The following is a 21,951-nucleotide window of genomic DNA, read 5'->3' on the forward strand; positions in this document are numbered from 1 at the left end:
TGCTGACAGCCTCTGTCTTCCAGCTGCGAAAATTCATTCACATCACAAGCATCACGTTTTCTTTGTTTATCAGTTCATATACTCAATTAGTACACATCTTTGTAGTGCACTCGTACTTTGTTGAGTGCTTGCATTTTAGTGCTGTCAGTTCAAACACAGTGATTTTTTCACTAAGTGGTAATGATGTACTCAATGATCTAAAAATAACAGCGGCAATGGAAGTGATCAAAAGGTGCGTATTTCCCAAGCAGAGAATCTATACTGTAAACATGAAAACGTGGCGTTTCCAGATAACTTTAAACTGAAACTCTGAACATATGATGCTCCTTGTTCTTTGACCTAATTTTAGCATTAGCTCCAGAATACTCTAACATACAGCAGTGTTCGTGGTCAACTTAATGGCTGCAAGGTGAGCAAAATCTCACCTTTTGCTACTCAGATTCTAGGTTTTTTCTGCAATTTTAGGTCAGTTGTGTGAATACAGTATGTCAAAATGACAAATAATGACTGTAAATTCAGACACACGAGGTTGTGCTGAAAAGAATGATACCAAACAAGGCCAGGTTAAGAGTTTTTCAAATGGTGAAGTATAAAGGTAAACTCAAAAGTAGTCAAAAAAGGGCCAATTAGACCCCAGACTCCAGAGGGTTAAATAAATAATCACATGGTGTAATATGTCGTGTTTTATAGGTCATCTGAGGTTGTATTTATCTAATTTTAAGTCCTGATAAGGTCCAGATTATTTTTATTTTTGCTTTAGAATTTAAAGAGCATTCACTTTTATTATTTATTTATTTTTTACAATGACTCCATATTGATTCATGCTGATTCTGAGTATCCACACAGCTATCATTACCATCAGTAGAAGATGCTCTCTTCAATCTGCTCCCTGTTGGCCAGCTACAGGACACTGTAGCTGGCACAAATACAGTAGTTACAACAGGAGGTCAAGAGAAAAGCAGAATTCAGCCAGAGAGTTCACTCAGGCCGTTCACTGGCAGCATCCATCCAGCACGTTTGCCCTCAGTCACACAGAAACGCACACAAATGAATGAACCCCCCTGAACCTCTGCCACATAAACAGGCAGGCATGTTTGGAATGCCCACGTGCATTTACAGACATGTTTTTTGTGCCACCGGGAGCATTTGTTTGGTTAATCGGTTAGAGCAGGCAGCAGAGTCTTTTGTTATTAGCTGGGGCACTGGGTGGGGCCTGATGGCTGAAAGAACCTATGAGCATCAGCAACATCCTGCTTTTTTCATCAGGGAGTGCAGGATGCATTCTTGTAGCATGGAAGCGCCTGTCACCTGATGTAATACCAGAGAGAGCGGGGAGCAGAAGAGGGCCCTCATTTTTTTTAGCTGTCATGGCTTCTCTTTTCCGTCCAGGCCTCTGTAGTCCATCGGCAAGGGAAATAAAATCAGTGAAAAATCCTTTTTCTTGCCCTGATGGAAGTTTAAATTCAGGAGAAAAAAATCTGCCTTACAGAGTCATCAGCCATATAAAGCCAAATCGCTAATATAATTCTCCTTATACTACAGATTCAATAACTCCAGCTCATCTAGGCATCTAGCCCTGAGTGGACCCTGTGATGTTGCTAGAAGGGAATCCTTTGGGTCCTGTGGGTTGCAGGGTGGGGCCTTCATGTACCTGTCTTCTTCAGGTTCATCCCATAGGTGCTCAATTGGATTGCCACCTGGGGATTTTGAGGCAAAGCCTCTAGATCTTTGTTGTGTTCTCGAGATGCTGGAAACTGCTCCCTCCGGGAAGTGTTGTTGCTATAAGGAAGGTTTTCTTGGTCGGTAATAATGTTTAGGTGCATGTCAAAGTAACAGCTTAATGAGTGTCAGGACCCAAAGGTTTCCAAACAAAACAATCCATTATAACAAGATATTCAAAGTGTGTCTATGAGTATCTGTCAGTGTGCATCTTTACGATTTCAGCATCAGCTGTCAAATACCATTGCATTCACAGGCTAGTTAGTTGGGGAAAAGTAATACAAAAAGCTTTGTTAAGAAGTATTTTTAGCTGCTGTAAGTGGTTGGTGTCTCGCCTGTTAAATGTTCACTGTGAACATCCTAGCAAAAAATGTTTTCAAAATTGTCCTTGGTGACAAACAAAGCATTAGCAGCGGACTGAAGCTGTCATCAGAATCGGAAAGACTTTATTTATCACCAAGGTGCAATTAACAAACAACAGAGCAGCATAACGTTGAAGATAAGGACAATAAGAACAGGCAATAAGAGTCAAATAATAAATACACAGAATATACAGTATATACAGTTTTAAAATTACACAGTTTTGAAGGTTTGTGCATGTGTTAACTGATTGGCATCAGCTGTTTCATTCACAGTTCACAATGACTGGCTCATTCACAGCTGTCAGTCAAAGTCACATTCGTGCAGGCGTACAGCAAAGTGACTCTTCTCACTTTTACTCCTTTTGCTGATAAACACTAACCAGTCTGCTGCCTCAGTATCTGCACCAATCAAACTTGAGTACACATACAAGCAACTGGGCACCTGTTACTTCTAGGCAATGCTGGAAATAGCAATATATAGATATAGAGATATGTACAATAGAACAAAACAGTAGATAAAGTACACTTTACAGTATTGTCAGATACAGCATACTAGAGTCTTTAGTGTTCATCAGAGTGATGGGCTGTAGAAAGAAGCTATACATATGTCGCTTGTTTTCATGTCCTTTCTTTCATGTTTTACCACCTTCTTTTTTGTCTTCTGCTTGTCCAGTTTCCTCAAAATTTTTAAGGTTGCATATAACAAGGTTGCTTATTATTGTGGGATAGCACTGCTAGGGGGTCTCTTAGTGTGTGTGTGAGTATAGTGGCAGCCATTACATGCTGCTCGTGTGTCTGTTCAGAGAGACCTTACCGTTGAAACGGGCTGGCGCCCGCAACTACACATCCCCGCACATGTATGCACGGACGGAGTAGAGCTGTGGAGACCTGGTCTGATTTTGATAACATCAAATAAAAGTCTGTTGTTCGATTTAACTGACTGGCTTCGAGTTATCCGGCTAACCTCCGCACCACATGCCCGCTGTACCTGCTAGCCGCTCCTTACTCGCCAGACTGCTGTTACACACTGCACGCTGTGCTGATATGTTACACTTTCAGCTAGCAGCTCTTTGGGAATCACTTTGTTGGTGCAAAAATACTAATACTAATGTAATAAATATTAAACTGTCTTATGTTGAAATTTATTCATTGTTAAGTTGTTTTTAAATGTAGACACAACACTGGTTCATCCCTTGGTTAAGGTGCTGTTTTTTATGCTTAAATGAGTCATAGGTCAGTGTTAAGTGACTTATCAAAAAAAATGAAATAAAGATTTTCTGAAAATATTCAGCTGCAAGCTGTGGACTGTAACTACATGAAGCACCAGCTGATGTCCAAAGAAAACCTTTGATAGACCTACAGAAAGCCTTGAGAACTATTGCTTAAGATGACGTTAAGAAAATGACAAGAAAGCCTGACTCTTTGGAAGCAAGATATAAAAAAAATGAGGGTTGGCTCAAGACTTTGACACAGTCCTGCATGATATGGAGAAATTGAGTCTTTTTAATTGACAATACTATTACAAAACAGAGAAATTAGTCAACAAAACCTTTTACTGCTGCAACTTCTGCACAAATTAAATGACTTAATCACTTAATGATACAAATCCCCTTTTAACCTTACTCCACTTCATTTGATGTCTTCACTTAGGATTAGCATACATTTAATTGAAATCAATGAGGAGTATCAGCAGGTCCAGCACAACTAGACTTGAAGCATGGCTCTTATTTTTCACTTATCTGAGAGGTTTCCTCTGCTGACTGTAACACAATCTCAGGCATTTTAACCTCTATGCACTGCCAAAGCTTTGATGTCACATGAGAGCAACTGAGGTCAGATGGCACTCATGTGAGATTCATCAGAGTGGCAAAATGTCTTTAAGGCCAAACCAACATTTCAAAAGCACAAGCAGGATGCATTTCATTTAGTACCAAAAGACCAAATATGATCCCCATGATCTGCATACAGCTGTAGTAAATTACAGGTTTCATAAAAGAACAACTGTTCAGATTATAGTTTGCATTAGGCTTGAATAACAGCCAGAAACCTTGCATTTCCCTCCAGAGTGAGTTAACAACAAGGTTATTGTCTTACTCTTTATGTAACATATCCCAGGAAAGAGAAGGAAGAGACAGGGAGGGAAAATTCCCCTTCAAACAACACCTTCCAGTGTTACGCCCTTGACAGCATGGACATTGTTCAACAGGTGCTTGAGTGAAGGTGTGTTACAGTGGAGATGCCAAAAAAGGATAAAGCAGAAATATCATCTAAATTTCGCCTGCACCTCCCAAGATTTATTCTTTGGTTCTCTTTCACATAAAGTCAGCTGTATGTCCAGTGGAGGAGGAAGGTGAAACTTGATGTTACCAGGAAAGAAATGTGGGAAGGTTCAGAATTTAAAAAACAAACAAAAATGGAAACAGATGCAGATGATATTGATATAATGCTGTGAGGAAACGTGAGCGAGAGTGAGCAGGATTCAAAGGCCTGAGCATTCTTGTATGTGTGTGTGTGTGTTTGTGTGAGGCTTAAGCTACCTCTGTTCTCAGTCACCCTTTTCCTCAATATCTTAAATTGCACTGTGTGGGACAAGGGCCTTGCTGCTTGGGGTGAGATGTGGCAAGATGCGTCCAATTTGGAGGGAAATCTTGATTTCTAACAACTGCTAGTTATGCAACCAAATCGTAGCTATGGGTGATAGCTCGAAAGTCGTGCAAATGCTTTGCTATTACCAGTTTCTGTTTGTTATGCAGCATCCTTACAACCGTACATATATTATTTGAATGCTAAAAAATAATTATGCAGGGAGTTTTGGGTCAGCAGTGTAGGAAGCATCTTTTTTGATACATGATCTATAAGTGGGTTTATGTATATTTTGGTAGTTGACATCACAGAGACTTATATCCAAAGAACAAGGGACAAGCTGTATGTGCTGTATGTGTACGTGATGTGATTAAAAAGGTTCTATAAAAATCCAAAAACATACCTAAATTAAAATTGGTCTTCTTCAACGTCACCATTTTGGTCATGTCCAGATAAGATGTCAAAGTCAAACATTAAGTTCTCAGAGAGCTGGGCCCACAGCTATTACCCACTGCCACCTGCAAGTGCCTAATGTGCTGAAAGGCTATGTCAGGGGGCTGGGTTAAATTCCATCCTAGGACTTTAACACTGTATGGGTTTTTTTCCCATTTGCTTTCAAAAAAGGCTAAAAGCCCAAAATTAGAAATCCAGGCATGCATATCGTTTCTTATGATGTTTTGCACAGGCATTGTGTACCTGTGTATAACTTTTATTTGGTGAATACTGCAAACTGCAACACTGTTGACTGTGTACTTCTTTGCTACTGCTCCTGGCAGAATGTAGGTAACCCTTTTGGATGCACAAATCACCTTAATTCAATGAAAAGTAGGCCAAACTAGCCAGATAAATTGTTTCCACTCAGTTTGAGAGCCAGACGGATTATCTGTAGTTATACGCCTCTGCCAACCACTCAAGTTGCAGGTTTCGCCACTGATTGTCTAGACTCATATAATATCCAGTATGTAGTAGAAGACTTAGAGGGAGTTAGCTGAGATTAATGAAACAAAACAAATATGGTCACAATGTTCCCTTCTGTTCCCGAGTTCAATAACGGCCAGAGAAATGTTTTCGAACATCGAGATGTCACATGGAAATTGACTGCATGGTTACACAACTTCATGATGTTATCTGTTTATTGTTTAGTGTGTTAGTATTTTTATTGGTGAACTTTTGTTTTCTAGTGTATGATTTGGTATGTTACAGCCAAACCCTTGTTTTGTGAGACTGCAAATTTAAATCAATTCATCTTTGTAGCTGGGCAGACCGTGCAAAGGCATTTCCCCTCCAACCATCATCATCATCATCACCATCATTAAATGCAATTGCATTTTGCCTATTGCATTTCCATATGGCCTGTTTACCTCCATCCAATCAAAGTTGGCTAAAAATAAATAAGTCACTACTCCTTGAACTACAAATAGAGTACAGTTCTCAGGTGCTCAGTGTCAGCTGTTAATGATAAATGTTTCTTCACGTGGAAGAAAATGTTCTTACTGCTTCTCGCTGTTTAAGTTTAAAGTTTGCCGTTTGAAACAGGCTCATGTTATGTAATCCCTGCTCTGGTAGTAGTCCATCTGGGACTATTGTATTGGCACGTACAAACATGTGCAAGAGTGTGTCAGTGTGTGGGCGACAGCAAGATGGAAAGAGTCAAGTGAGTGAATGTGTGTGTTTTTAGAGTGCTTCTGTGTATGTGTGTGCGCACCAGCTCCCTTCTGCTTTGAGTCCAATCGATTAAATCAAATACACTTCAGAATCGAAATTAGTTAATTCTAATTTTCCACCTGACGATTTGAATGGCCGCGCATCAGCGTCATCCTTGTTGCCAGCATGCAAATACTCCATCGTGCGCGTGTATGTATTTTTTATGTTTGTGTGTGTGCTTCTGTGTGCGGGGGCAGCAGCAGGCTGGTGAGTGGGCTGTTCACTGCCTTCCATTCTCTTCACAATCACTTCCACTGCGTTTTCTACCAAAGCCATTCACAGCTATCACTAAAGAGCCTCAGAAACAGGATGTAGGCCAAACAGGAGCTGCTATTGGCCGCAGGAGCCAGCCTAGATTCAAGCATTACGTAAACCTGCCAGCTAAAGCTTTGTAGTCACACACCTAATTTAATCGTTTTTTCTTTGTTTATTTTTTTAATCAGTGAACTTCCTTCTAGAAGTACTTCCTCTAGGCAGTACCACACTCCATCTTGGCAATGTATCTGGGCAGGTATTTAGAAGCTCCCATCTAAAATTTTCTAAACTTTAGCTGTCAAAAGTGCACATATAGTATCACCAATCAAACCTAATGAAAAAAAGCTTTATTTTTCCACAAGGTATAATTCAATTGCACATGCTCAGTTCATCTTACAGCTTCATTAACAGCTCAATCCAGTGGTGACAAACTCATCTCACAAGAGACCAGTTGAACGCTCCTTAAAACCACCAGTTGCCAGGAACAAACTGTGTATTCCCTGAAGTGGTTGCTGGCATTCGCTGTGAAATTGACTGTTAAGACCCTAATCGTGTTGGTCTAGAGACCAGTTATTGCCACCAAACACAGGTTGCTAGGGAAAAATGTGTATTCTCCAGCTAAATGGCAAGTGGTTGTCGGAAGTTGCTTGCCCATTGTTGGCTGAAATTGCTTGCAAAGAGGTATACAGTGCAGCTTTGAACCGCTCTGGTGACCATTGCTTTGGTAGCCAGGAGGTTTTTATGGAAGATGCTGACTTCTCTGCAAACATTTGCCAACTCCTTGCTAAGAATCACACAAAAAACAGAAGCAGATATCGTTCCCCTTCAAAGTAAAAGCCACACTTTTTGCAACATGCTGGTAAAGTGGAGCTTTGACTTTGAAAATAAACATTCTCCATTTCCAGTTTCATTATTGATCAGTCGTTATAAGGCAAGTGTTTGCAGAAATGGTTTGCAGCAATCTTCTAGTGACCTTGGAAATCACAAGGAGTGTTTTGATGCAGCACCCACTTTCTGACTGATGTCATCTACCAACAGCCAGCAACCACTAACCAACTGGTTGCAGAATACACATTTTTCCTCTGTTACCAGATAACACTGAAGACCTTTCACCCAAAGTGGCACCTCGTATGCACAGCGTTTTATGCAAGGATCCAGTCATTGCTTCAGTTAGGCCACATCAGACTCCTTACGTGTGCCTCTTTAAACGAGCACAAACTCAAGGCTTATCCAACTCAAGATCATTACCCCAAGGGCATGTTCTAACACAAGAGAACATAACAGGAAGTCATGGTGTTCTTGGTGTCCTTTACCAGCGTGTTGTAAACTAAAAAATTCAGGTCCTCAGGCAAAGAAGCTCGTGCAGGCAGCAACACAGAGCAGTAAAGCTGGATGATTTCTGTCTACAGCTGTGTCCAGCCTTTGAATTGCACGTGTGTCCAGATGTTCCCAGCTATTAACTCTGGGCCACAGTGGGACAGCGGACAGTCTGCGTCTTCCAAAAAGGTTGCTCCCTAGTGGTCAGCTCTACAAAGACAGGGGTATTCGGAAAACACCCTGAGGAAAATCTGCCATTCTCCATTAAAGCAGCGCTCCCCTGATTTTGCACATAAAATTAATTTCGCTCAGTGTACACTCAAATCATGTGTTTTGTGATTCTGATCTATAAGATCATTACACTTGGAACATTTAAAGCTGCTGTGGCTTAGGTGGAAGAGCAGCTTTCCCAGAAATCATCAGGGGTTTGGTCCAAATGTACAATATCAGCAATCAAGAGATAAAAATGAGGCAGTTAACATACCTACCATGGGAATTGGACACACTTTGTTAGATTTTATAAGTAATTGCATAATTTCAATATTTTTTCTGCAATATTTTTTTAAAAGAAATAACAAAAAAGAAACAAATAATTCATTTAAGTGAAGTAGGTGCTTCAGCTGATTTAAAGTTAAGGTTTCTTATCTTCTTCTCCAGTCAGTACCCAATTAGCATCGTTTTATGTCCAATAAGTAACATTGCCCTCCATAATAAAGAAAAACTGTAGAGATAGCAGAGTTATCATCAGAGCGATGCGGGAAGTAAGAGGCTTTAGCAGAGCAGGACTAAGTGGGGAATGAGTGGCATGTCGCTGGACCTGCGGCTCTATGTGGCAGATATACGTCTAAAAGTGCTGAGCTGACAGAGAGGTGACAGCCAGCGCTTAGCTGACCCAGCAGTGCTGCCCTGTCTCCGCCTCACTCTGTCTGACTGCAGACTCATCAAGCATAGCCCTCAATACAAAATGCACAAAAGTTAGGTTTCCTGCAAACTGTCTGAGCCACACTTCATAATAAAAAAAAGACTGAGTGTGATTGGTATTAATAAACCATCAAACCTTCAGCCTAAAGCAGGCACCGTTTCCTTCACAAGAGCTGTAGTCACAAAGCGAGGATTTTTGCTTTTACCCTGAGGTTGTTGACCTGAACGTGAATCACCCATTGCGCTGACCGAAAGTAGCCCTGCCGGTTGCATAACTGCCATCAGTGGGGTGGTCAGCGTGGCTAAGCTGCCTAGCCCTCCTGTGATCGCTGCTCTCTCTTTTCTAGGGTTCCCATCCAGAAAAAACAAAGCCACATGAACCGATAACAGCCAGGAAATAAGTTTCATACAGAACGACACAGAAGCCGGGCCTGTTTCATATCCAGGCGATTATAATAAGGGGAAAATGGAATTGATGGCTGTTGCAAAAGGCTGCTGCTTGCTTTCATGTGGCCACGTGGCTTTGAAGATTCATAAGAGACTCTTGTCCTCTCTTATTATGTCGCAATGAGACAAATCCACTAAACTGACCAATAAAACATGGATCAACTTGAGTCACGTTTAGGAAGCTGGATGAAGATGTGACAGTGATTTGGGGACCGACCAGAAGCAGAAGGCCATATTTTGACTCTGCAGCTGTCTGGGGAATTGAGTCCATTTCTAACATTTAAAAAAACTCCACTAATTAGACTTATAAGTGAAGTTATATATACATATGGTCATTCAGCAACCTATTCAAAGCCTGCCTCCAGATCAACATGCAAGTCCATCACAGTTTGCAACAAGGAGCCAAGGGTGTTTTCTCACCCTTATATGATTTCTTTAAATCAGCGGTCTCCAACCTTTTTTGAGCCACGGACCGGTTTATGCCCGACAATATTTTCACGGACCGGCCTTTAAGGTGTCGCAGATAAATACAACAAAATAAAACTAGTACCGGTACCGAAAAAAAGAAGATTTATTCATAACACACATGAAAAGACCCAGGAAAACCGAGTTAACGATAAAAACGATAAAAAATAACGCTGAAAACCATATATTTCACACCTGAGCCTCAACTCTCGCGGCCCGGTACCAAACGACTCACGGACCGGTACCGGTCCAAGGCCCGGGGGTTGGGGACCGCTGCTTTAAATGACACAAATGTCAAAGCTGCATGAATCTAAATATTTTTGAGTAAATCGATCAAACAGCTGCATATGCTATGAGAAGGGTTGCTCATTGGTGGAGGTTCTGGGTCAGTCGCACTGGTCCCATCCTCCTTGTTCCCAGCTTCCTGCCAACTGTCTCTTCACTTCCCTTGTTCTTCCACCTTGAGTCGTGCTGGCCTGGCAGTGCGTGCCTAAGGTCCTACTGCCTGGCCCCTGTAGGTTGAGTGTGTCCTTTCTGCTTCATCAGGGGCTGGGTGGATGCCCTGTGGTGCCACCAGAGCTGTGCCAGCTGGTGTCCTTCCTGGGTTCTGGTGCTGTGGGATCCGTTTCCTGGTTGTCTGTGCTCCCAGTATGGGTCCAGGATGAGCTGTCTCGCCTCTGCTAGATCTTGGTAGGTGTGTGTTTGGCTCTTGGGGAGGCTTTTCTGCATGATTTCTGGTTCTAGATGATGGTCTCCATTGCAACTAGATCTTGATCTTCACTGTACGTTAAAGCTGCTTGGGGTCTTTGGGTTCATGTGATGTTTGTTTGTTTTCATTTTTTAGATGTCATTGTGGTATATTTTTCCTTTGTAGATAATAGATGGTTGCAGATGTATTTGGTGATGTTAGGATTGGAATAATGGTGAAGCACACTCTTCCACGTCCAAATGAGACATGTTAATGTCACCTTTTCAGTCACGTGTTTCCAAAACCTCAACAACTATCTCCTTAGTATTGTAGTATAATGGGGCGTGCCCACTGGATTTATGACCTTAGTTATGGTCTCAAACTCATTTAGCAAAACATGATGTTCAAGCAAAAAATAGTTGATAAAGCTGTTAGTTGTTATCATATGTTATCTATAGTCAGACTCACAACTTGATTGTGATACACAGTAGTCAATACACACAAGTGAATGGTTCAAAAAGTAAAGCATTTAGCTTAAAATGCAACATAACTCTCTATGGAAATGGTGGCGATAACAACATGATCAAAAGCACAGTGTATGTTAGTTGTTTTATTGAGCCACGTTTTTACCCAAAAGTACCAAGAAATCTTTGTAAAAGGGACTTTTTGCAAGGATCTAAAAGACCCACGAAACTGTCATCATGCAACTATACAACAGATTGCTCCAGTTTAATAAGTCCACATCAGTTACATAAGAAAAAAAAATGCTTGAAGATAAACACAGAATCAAACCTGTGACCTTCCAGCCTCGCCCCTCCACCTTAGCGCCCAGACTGTATCGTCTTTTTGACGCCTCCTTACACACCACCACCTTGTTCCTTCTCCTCCCTGTTTACACCCTCCAGTGTCAACACCGGCTCAGCACCATGGCAACACACACCAGTGTGAGGAGAAAGGAACACCAGCCTCCGCCGGTTAAAAAAAAAAGAAACAACTTTGAAGTCGGGTCCAACAGCAAGAGAGAAAAATGCCTTTGATGTGGCTTGCTAGCTCATGTTTTATGTTACTGCAGGTGTTAAAATGGTTAATAGTGCAAAATTCTGCCTACTCATAGCAAAAAGTTTTACAACCTCAGTGTGAAGCAGGTCGCGCTATCACAGGTGAGTGACATGCCTATTGTCAGGCTTAGGTTTTACCTTTAAACTGATCATTTTGATCAACCAACGGGGAAATAGCATTCAAATGGTATGCAGCTCCCAGCAATAAGCACATGCCTCACTGTGGAGTCCTGCATGTATCTAACCAACCAGGTGCTGAACATCTGCTTGGAACTGTCAGCTGGGTTTACTTATGCGAGCTTCTTGTTAGACTCTGGAGATATCCAAGCACGAGTCATCTTTTCAGCATCAAAATCTGTTCGATTAGTTATGAAGTGATATGGTGGACTTCAACAGAGGGGCCACATGGCTCAGCAAATGCACGATGTCGTTACATTTTAATTTGCTATATTTGCATGCTATGTATTTAATTTTTAAAATAACAGATCTAAACACAGCATTATAACATTAGATTCTTCACCGCGGTCTCCTGGATGATAAACTACAATCCTGATAGGAAATCTAAAATGGATGCAGCGAGACCCGTGGTTATCACTGTGATAACCAATGAATGCTTCAAACAGGACATGTTTATCTTTTAGCCATTCGTCTTTAATGAAGTGAAAGTACATATTTGAACCAAAACTGTGAGTTCCCTCTTAAACCTAGCCATCACATAACCTAATCCCATGCACATCTTTGAAGTGTGGAAGACAACAATGATCACACCTGGATTTGAACCCAGACTATTCTGGGCATGAGGTTATCGTGCTAACTACTGCACCACTGTGTTTCTATTGTTATAGCCTACATGCATAATTGAATGTCCCTAGTGCCCATACCTAACCAAACGGGGGGGGGGAGAGAGAATGAGTGACAAGTGGAAGTGCAAAGAAAACATTGGTACATGATAGGAATTGAGTGTTTTAAGGCTAATATTAAGTGACACTTTAAAATGAAACAAAGCAGCCGTTTCAGACCAAGCATCAGAATGTGGCAAGGTGGGAGCGAGAATGTGTCGCACGTGCACATCTGGCCAGCCACTAATCTGAATGTTTGATTTGAGTCAGTGTGAAAAATGAGACAACACACTGCAGGGAGGAGATTCATTCAAGTGCTCGTTCTCTCTTGACTTCTCCGTCTCAGCGATCTCTTTAAAACGAGATCAAAGTCGCCCTTCTGTCTCCTCTCATTCCTGACGGGCGCGAGAGATCAGAGGCCAGACGACCGAGTCGCACGGTGGTGCTGCGCACATACGCACGCAAGCCAAATCTCATCATACTGCTATATGCAGGCGCAGAATACACACAGATACCTGCATGAGCACAAAGACACAAACAGACATGGGCGCTGGCTTCAAGATCAAACAAAGGTGGGTAGTGTCAGTCTGTTCAACCTGTCTGTGAAATCTCTGCACGGCACAGAGTGTTCCTGCTACTGCAGCTCCACTCCCTGTCTTCTCCCACCCTCCCCTCCTCCTCATCCTCCTCCTGCTCGGCTGATAAACGCAGCTCTGAGATGTAGTGAGAAAATGATGAGTCCTAAACTCATGCTATCATTGTGCTTTTAATAAAAGAAAACAGCAAAACACCTAGTGTCACTTTTACTACTCATACTCTATATCAGCAGGTAAAAAAGAAGCCGGGGTTACATTTAAAAAAAGAAAAATACAAAAGTGACCATTTTCTCATTGATTTCCTGTTCCCAGCCCGATGAACCAACACAGCCAAATAACATGTTGAATAATTAAAAATGTTTGGATTTCTCTTATTGAACCAAGCAGTCCCAGGTAGAGTATCGTTTTTACACATGAAAGGAAAAGTGCAGTGTTATTGAATGCTTGGCTAATGCATCAGATACCGGCACATGTTGTGGGGGAAAGGGGGGAAAAAAGTCATCAACCTAAATAATTCAGATTTACATCTTGTTTCCCTGTTTGTTTTCATCAGAAGTGAACTGAATCTGCTAAAGAAAAACATGTTTATCAGTCCAAAAACACAGAAGTCAGCAGACTGTGCAGCTGTGCTTGATTCCAGATGTCTTACATATTAACTTTTAGCATCAGCAGCTGAATATTCTAAGCAAAACTAACCTTTGATCACTTAGATTTTCATTTGATTCATATAAAAAACTGAAATACTAACAGTATTTCTAACGGTCCTCATTTTAGTTTTGACAGCATTATAGTCAGGGGTGCACATAAGTGGTCTGCAGGTGCGCATTCGCTGTCAAAATAAAAGACATATAAAAGGCACTGTTTTTGTCAGCTAGAGTGGGATTTTCACGGCACATTCTGCACCACATCTCTGTGCGTTCATCATTTGTTTGAAGCCAGCTCACCACCTGCAACCACTTTTCTGAGAATACGCGCTTCTTTTGCGGTTCGGACTCCTTCTGACATTTCTGTGGAGGTGGAGGAACACCAAAGTAATTGCTTAAAGGAGCTTGCTTCTTCCACATCTTTAAGAGTTCTAAACAAATGTCTGTCCTCCTCCAGAAAATCTTATGTACGCAAACGCGCGTTGCAACTTCTTATCTGGTGCTCGTCTTTTATTTTGACAGCGCACCTGCGGACCACTTATGTGCAGCCCTGATTATAGTAGATAAAGGTGAATGGCTTGGACATGAATTGAGCTGCGGTTTGGGGAAGGCCTCAAAGGGGACTGGCGGCAGCGCTTGGGCCTGGCAGATCCCCACGTACTAAACAGAAGAATTGAAAAGGGGAGGGACGGTGGGGCACGTAAATGAAAGCGAACAGCATGTAGAACTGGGGGAACATATATAGATGAGAACCGGAAGGAGCTTGTTTGGAGGCGTGGTCCCACTCCTGAAATTCAGATACTTCATCTCCAATTACTTTGTCATTCTTTGTTTGCTTAGGTTTAAGAAATAAAACTACATGGCTTGGGTTAGAAAAAGACAGCGTTTTAGATTAAAAATGAGAGTTGCCACTTATTTCGTGTTTTCTTGGTTGCCACGACAGCAAGGCCCCAGTAATGCTGAAGTCCCATTGGTTGACCGCTCACCGTCAGTTACTGTCTTCAGACCAACTTTTGTTTGTCTTTTTGGCATTTTATTGCAAAAAACAGAGAAAGAATGGAATCAGTCTCGAAGAGCATGGGGTCAAAATGACAGTTATATGTAATCTGTGATAATAAAGCAATTAACTGTGATAAATCAGTGAAAATCGCAAATCTGTTGCCATCTGCTGCAAATCTGCTGTCAGCTACATTCGAAAAAATTCATTTTAACTACTTACATTTGGAGACCAGACAGAACCTGATAGATTTGAAAGAGAAATTCTGAAATTCCTTCACAAATATTGACTTGGTTGATATTCAACTGCAGAAAGATTCACACACTCTTCAACCTTGGTTTTATACTATTTTAACTAGAAGAAACCTGGGTGGCAATCAACTGAGTTGCAAGGAGGTACGCACTCATCGGTCCAGACTGACTCATATTGATTGTAACATGTTGGAAATCTGTCTGCGTTCATAAATTAGGTTTCTAAATATGAAAAATTGCAATGCATTCAAAGTCAAACACTAATTTTTCCTCATTACAGGGCATTTTCATACTAGTGTGACAGCGCTATAAGGAGTCTCAAGAACATCCATCACCACACGAACATGAAACATCCTGCCAACTGAAACATTCACTTCAAAGCTGAGCTGTCTGTTAAAATAAAAACAAAAAACAAAAACTGATGATTCGTGATGGTAGGGATGATTCATTCATGGCCGTGCCCTGCAGCAGATTGGCGATCTGTCCAGAGGGTACCAAGCCTCTCGCTGTACGACAGCTGGGATAGGCTCCAGCCCCAGAATTGGATAAGTGGGAAAAAAATGGATGTACAGATGGATGGATGGGATGATTCATGTCCATGCACATGTATAAACCCTACAAGAAACAGATAACCTGTCCAGGGTTGACCCCTTTTTCCCTATGGCAGCTGGGACACGCCCCAGCAACCCCGAAATCCTGAATTGGAAAAGCAGGAAATGAAAGGATGGCTTTTTGGTACACAAACAAAAGTATTTTGGGGGTGACATTTCAACATTCATCTTTAGACTGGGCTGCAAATGTACCACTAAAATAAATTTAGTGGTAATTTCCCACTTTTTCTCCCTGATATAAACAGATTTTACATTTTTATCATCAGCATTTTAGCGTCTTCCAGTTTAGTGTTTTTGTGTAACGATACAACTTTACACTTCCACACAGGCTCCTCTTAACAGGCAGTTGTAGTAGATGCTATGGATGGCATAGGATGTGCAGTTACAAAGCCCACTGACCATTTGCACTGGTGCATCTAAGATGAATCTCATTGGAACTCATCCATTCTCAAAATGGTGGGTGTTTTAATTGCATTTTGAGGATTAAGACGAGGTTGTTTCTTACCTGATGCACCACATTCATGTTTGGATGCTTTGAATTCTTTACCAAAATTGCTCCCATGAGCAGTGCGATTAGTGTGACACAGAAGCTGAGGCTAGAGTCTAACTGATTTATCGGCACACTCATGTTATGGACAGACGTCAACTATTTACTGATGTACTGATATCAGCATTTCTAACAGTTGATAAATGAAAATTTTAAAGAGTAAAGAAGAAACACGCTTCAGCCATGTTACAAGTGTTGATGTTGTCTAGTTCGTCCCTGATGACAACACATATTTGGAACAACACAAACACACCAAGCAGCTGATCAGAGCACAGTCACGCAGTGTACATGAGTCAAAAAACAAAGGTTAGGTAAATATTTTTACAGTTCGTATGTCTAGAAATAAAAATTGGCCAATGTATTGGAACATTGGAAAGGAACAAATATCGGGTGTTGGTCTTACAAACCATATATTCATCAGGCTCTAGTTTAGGCACACAGTGAAAATCCAATCATCAAGGTGAACAAAAAAGGCAAACTTGAAGGGGAGATTAACCAAAGTATATGAAACAAATAAACATATTCAAATGGGAGCTGTTTAAACTGACTGCTAAACATCACTGTGTGCTGGATTGGTATTGTTGTGTAATATGATAGTCTGCTCCCTACAAATAAGTACATATGAGTGAAAACTAAGTTAATTTCAGATTTATATATTTCATATCAGATGAGCTATCCCAGGAGTCTTTCACGTTGCAGTCTAGATCACCAGTATACTTTAAACCATTAAACCTTCTCATCTAAAGCCTTTATTTGGTTACAAAAGTGCACGCACTTCCCTGTTTGGAGCCTCGGATACAGACTTTATAATAAACTGCCAAACTGGATTTTTGGTCATTTGTGTTTCAAGGGTCATACAGACTGCAAGTCAGTGCGTTATTTCTCTGTTTCACACAGACCAAATTTCTAATTTCCCCCTCCTTCACCTAAAGCAAACAGCTATAGCTAGGCCCCAGCTGCTTCTCTGTAATCTATCCGATGCTTTCACTTCTCTCCAAAGCCTACATTTTATGAAGCATACTAAAGCAGGAGTGCTGGTTTCTTTCACTCAGGCTCATTGCACATCTTTTGAAGGGTCCTCAAAGTGACCAACCAAGCGGCACCTTGAGGAGTCCTGCATCCAGTTTGGGTCAGCCCTGCAGAGTTTCCACTTTGTCAGGCTTAATTGTTGGCGGCTGAGCATCCAGCTGGGTAAAAGGAAGGCAAACCCAACCGCATCAGAGAGGGAACCAAGTTTAAGGAGTGCCTCACATCAGAGGCGGCGCAGACCACTAACAGACAACAAAAACACATGGTGCCACATCTGGCTTCTAGTTAAGCATGCAGTTTCCCTCAGTGTACCTCAGGACTGTGATTATCGCTGTCCCACTGCCTTACAATGGAACAATGAAGATTGTTGTCTAAGGATAGCTTTTAGAAACAGCAGCCCTGCGATCTAACCGCTGATGAATGAGGAGGAGAATCAGAGATGCCAGGAAATAGAGGGCACAGTGTCCTGGCAGGCTAAAACAAAAAAAGAAAAAGAAAAGGCATTTCTGAGTGTAGAAGATCCTGGTGCCATCAGCTTACTGTCAGTGTATTTTCCTGCTCTGCTTGATGCTAGGCTTTCTCGGTAACCCCGTCAGCGTCCTCGCAGTCACCCCGCTACAGCCGGACCATGTGTTTCACAGCTGAGTTTACTGGCAGGAGAAAAAACCACCACAAAGTCGAGAGAAAATTGAGCAGGGTGCCCCTCCAACCACAGAGGATTGGTCCACATGCATGAGTAGACACATAAACACATCTTGATGCACGTTGTAGTTCTTTTTTTTCTTGCGTGTGTGTGTGGAGACTGACCAGGGATTCACTACACTGCACGAAAATGAAGGCCAGCATCAGGAATAAACAATACCCTCATTTAAACAGCAGACAAGTGGGCGAGTCCTGTGATCAGAAGGCCTGTATCTGAAAGATCACAAGTGCAAAACACTGAAATGTTGCTCCAATCAAAAAAGTGTTTGGAACAGGTGCTCCTGCCACCAGGTACCAGGTAAAAGTTGAGTGTGAGATTCTGCACACTTCTTAATGTCCGGCTTAGTCAGCTGAGACTGAAGAAGTCACTTGGATGAGTGACGAAACGTTTCTCCCACTGAAAAAGATATGGATTTACTTACCTGGATGATTGAGCATGCATCAAGACCTGAAGTGTTATGTATTATCAGAGGCAGGATCACCTTTATTCTTTAACACAGTCTGAACTCTCTTTTTGCATTTCTTTAAGTAGTTGTGAGCAGGCTTCTTGAAGGACATTCTGAGTTCTTTTTGATGTTGTCTGACTTTTGTTCTGTTCTCCATCAAGATGATCACACACTGATTCAATAATGTTGACTTCAGGGCTCTGGGGAGGCCAATCCATGACTGATAGTGGTTCATTTTATGGTTTTCTATGCTTTTACCACATTAGCAGTGAGTTTGACAGCATTGTCACGCTGAAAAATGAAGCCACTGCCAATCAGGTGTTTTCCAGGTATTATTTTTCTGTGTTTAGAATTCCATCAATTTTGACAAATGCCAACACCACAGGCTGAACTGCAGTACCAAACCATCACAAGCCTTCACTGTGCTTTACAGATGGCCATAGACACTGTTCTACATCACTCTGGACCTCCTACATACATACTGGTGACAATTTGGCAGTGACAACAGGTCTTACTCCATAAGACCTGTTGTCACTGTAACACTGAGGCAGTGTTCCTCAGTGTTTTCTTCCCTTTCACCGAAACTATTTCTGATGAGGCTTCGGTGAACAGTAGATTTATCAACTGAACTAATGTTCTATTACTGTACTAGTGTACAAACCTTTTCATAGATTCAACTAAAGAAGTGACAAGAAAACAATGATTTTTTGTCACAGGTTGCTAGTAATAAAGTGCCTAGAGACACTTCTTTTAGCTGCTCCCTTTAGGGGTCACCATAGCGATATATCTGCCTCACCTTATCCCCAATATCCTCCTGTATCATGCCAATCCCGCCTCACTACATCGCACGACCTGATATCGTCGTGTTGGTGTTGTTCCCAGATCATCATACTAAATGGTGTTCCAGGATCAACATTGCAAGTGACCAATCAGAAGGTTGTGACGTCAGACTTTTGCAACTTCGAGAAAAACCACCGTAAAACAAAAAAACTGTACTTAAGCTGCGAGAAACCGCCTCTGTCCGCCGATCAACGGACCCTGACCCTAACCCTTTAATAAACGGTAAGCAGAATTGATATTGTCCTTGCAACATTGGAATTTCATAAATGCACGAATAGCTTGGTGTGCAAAAGAATAACGTCACAACAATGTGATTGGTCACTTGCAATGTTGAACCTGGAACAACATTTTCATGATGATCTGGGAACAACACCAACACGATGATATCAGATCATCCCACTACATCCATTAACTTTCTCTGTGGTCTTCCCTTTGCCTGGCATCTCCACCTTCAGCATCCTTTGTCCAACATATCCACTATCTCTCCTCTCATTCCAAACCATCTCATCCTTGTCTCTGCAACTTTGTCTCCAAATTGCTCGACCTGAGCTGACCCTCTGATGTACTCATTTCTCATCCTGTCTGTCATGCCCACTCATAACTAAAACCATAACATCTTCAATTCTGCCACCTCAGTCTTTCAATCTGACCAACATCTCAAAACCATGCATCATAGCAGCTCTCACTACCGTCTTTGTAAATCTGCTATCCTTCAAGCAGTCACCACCCTCCTGGCACTCTCTTACAAAGCCGATCCCTGATATAGTCCCACCCCCAACTCGAATCCATCCATCACTCCTACTGCACACCTTACCACTGTCCTCAAAAATGCCCTGCACTACAGTACTACAGATCCAGAAAGACACAGTGCAACTCGTCACCTCTTCTTAACCTGGAAAACTCTTTCCCATGTCTTCATGGTACAGCTCATCAAAACCTTCTGTAGTCACTACAGCTTTTCAAATCTCTCTTGTTCCTGAGACAAGAATGATGCTCACACACCAGTACACTTCTTCTCCATTCCTCAGGTGTCCTCAGACCCTCAACCTAACGTCACTCACTTCGATTTCCAAAGCCCTAAAAACGCAAAGTTCCTGAACATAAGTGAAAAACTAACCAATGGACAAAGAAAACTTTGAAAGACCTTCAGACACCTTTGGAGAGCTATTGCTCAAAGCCACTTTTAAAGTGAGAAGAAGGTCTGGCTCTTTGGAAACAAAATATTTTAAGAAATGATAGGCGGGTTGAGACTTTTGCACAGTATTTAACATGACGTGTAAAACCTACTACAGGAAAGTGTACTAAGAATCTGAAATGAGTCTACAGATGTAATACAAGATAGCCTCAGACCTGTGAAACTTGCTTCTCTGACTTTGTTGAGACACTGATGATTAACTTCCAGGGGAAGTAAAGTGAGCATGAACCACAGAACATTCACAAACTGTGACAACAAGAACCACATTGATAATCGCAGAAAATTATCTCACATTTTGGCATTCAGCTTCAAGAAATACCCCCGACTCCAGAAAGTCAGCAGTCCAAACAGAGTGACTGTGCATCTTAGATAAGTGAAATGAATCCCACTTTGTGCCACAGCCTGATAAGACGGGCGCTGTGAGTGAATCACAAAATCTCTGCTGCGCCACTGCCTCGGAGTGCAATAAATAAGAAAAGCCCTGTGCGTCAGAGAAAAAAAAACAGGTGAATTTACAGTGATTACTCATGGTGCCTGGTCACTCTGCATCAGCTCGCCACGACATGATGATCCCCGCTTGAGCTGGTCTGCGACTGAGGCGGCGGTGGAAGCATCATAACAAATACAGTGTACATCTCATAACAGCTAAACTCACCTAGATGGGTGTTGTAGCATCAATAATAGGTACACTGACTCATGTATTAGTCAGTACGCTGACTCATACTGGTGCTCTCCTAAAGAAAAAACAGTCTTGTTAGAGCTATAAGTCATGAATTTTAAAGAAGGACAAGCTTGCTCATTTTTTTCCTTCTACTAATTTTCTGCTTTGGCAATTTTATTTATTTATTTATATACATATAATATAGAATAGTGGATAGTAGAAGAATGGATGGACAGTAGTATGATCAATGAGAATGGGTATATATACATATATTATATATACTTATACATAATATGAATATATCAGTATCCATACATAATAATTATAATATATATATACTTATAGCATACATAAATAATTAATATAATCTGACCGTATATGTATAGATAGAGGGAAGTAGATTGATCGTATGGAGTGGATACAGGAATTGTATAGTAACATAGATTATAACGTTAACATTGTATTAAAATTATTAAGAAGAGTACGCTGTATAGTAATAAGGATGTAAATAGAGTATAGGTGATGTGAAATACATATTATACTTTACTATATACATATTATCTATTATATATTATACTTTTACTATATAACATTTAAAACATATTACATATATATAAAATATACTATCTTATATACATATATACTAATATAATAACATATATATACATTATAATAATATAATTAACATATATATATATATTACATATATATATATATATATATATAAATATATACATATATAAATATATATATATAAATATATATATATATAAATATATATATATAAATATATATTATATACACACATATATATATATATACACACACATATATATACACACATATATCATATTACTATACATATATACATATCACTATATAGTATATATCTATATATAATACAGTATATATATCTATAGTATATATATATGATATCACATTATATATCATATTATATCTATATATATATACATATATATATACACTACATATATCCATATACTATACTTATATATATAATACATATATGTATAGATATAACATATAAATAGGACTTATATAATAATATAAACT

The sequence above is a fragment of the Haplochromis burtoni genome, unplaced genomic scaffold, assembly GCF_018398535.1.
Source record: "Haplochromis burtoni strain Fernald_Lab_line unplaced genomic scaffold, NCSU_Asbu1 Contig_14, whole genome shotgun sequence".
NCBI lineage: Eukaryota > Metazoa > Chordata > Actinopteri > Cichliformes > Cichlidae > Haplochromis > Haplochromis burtoni.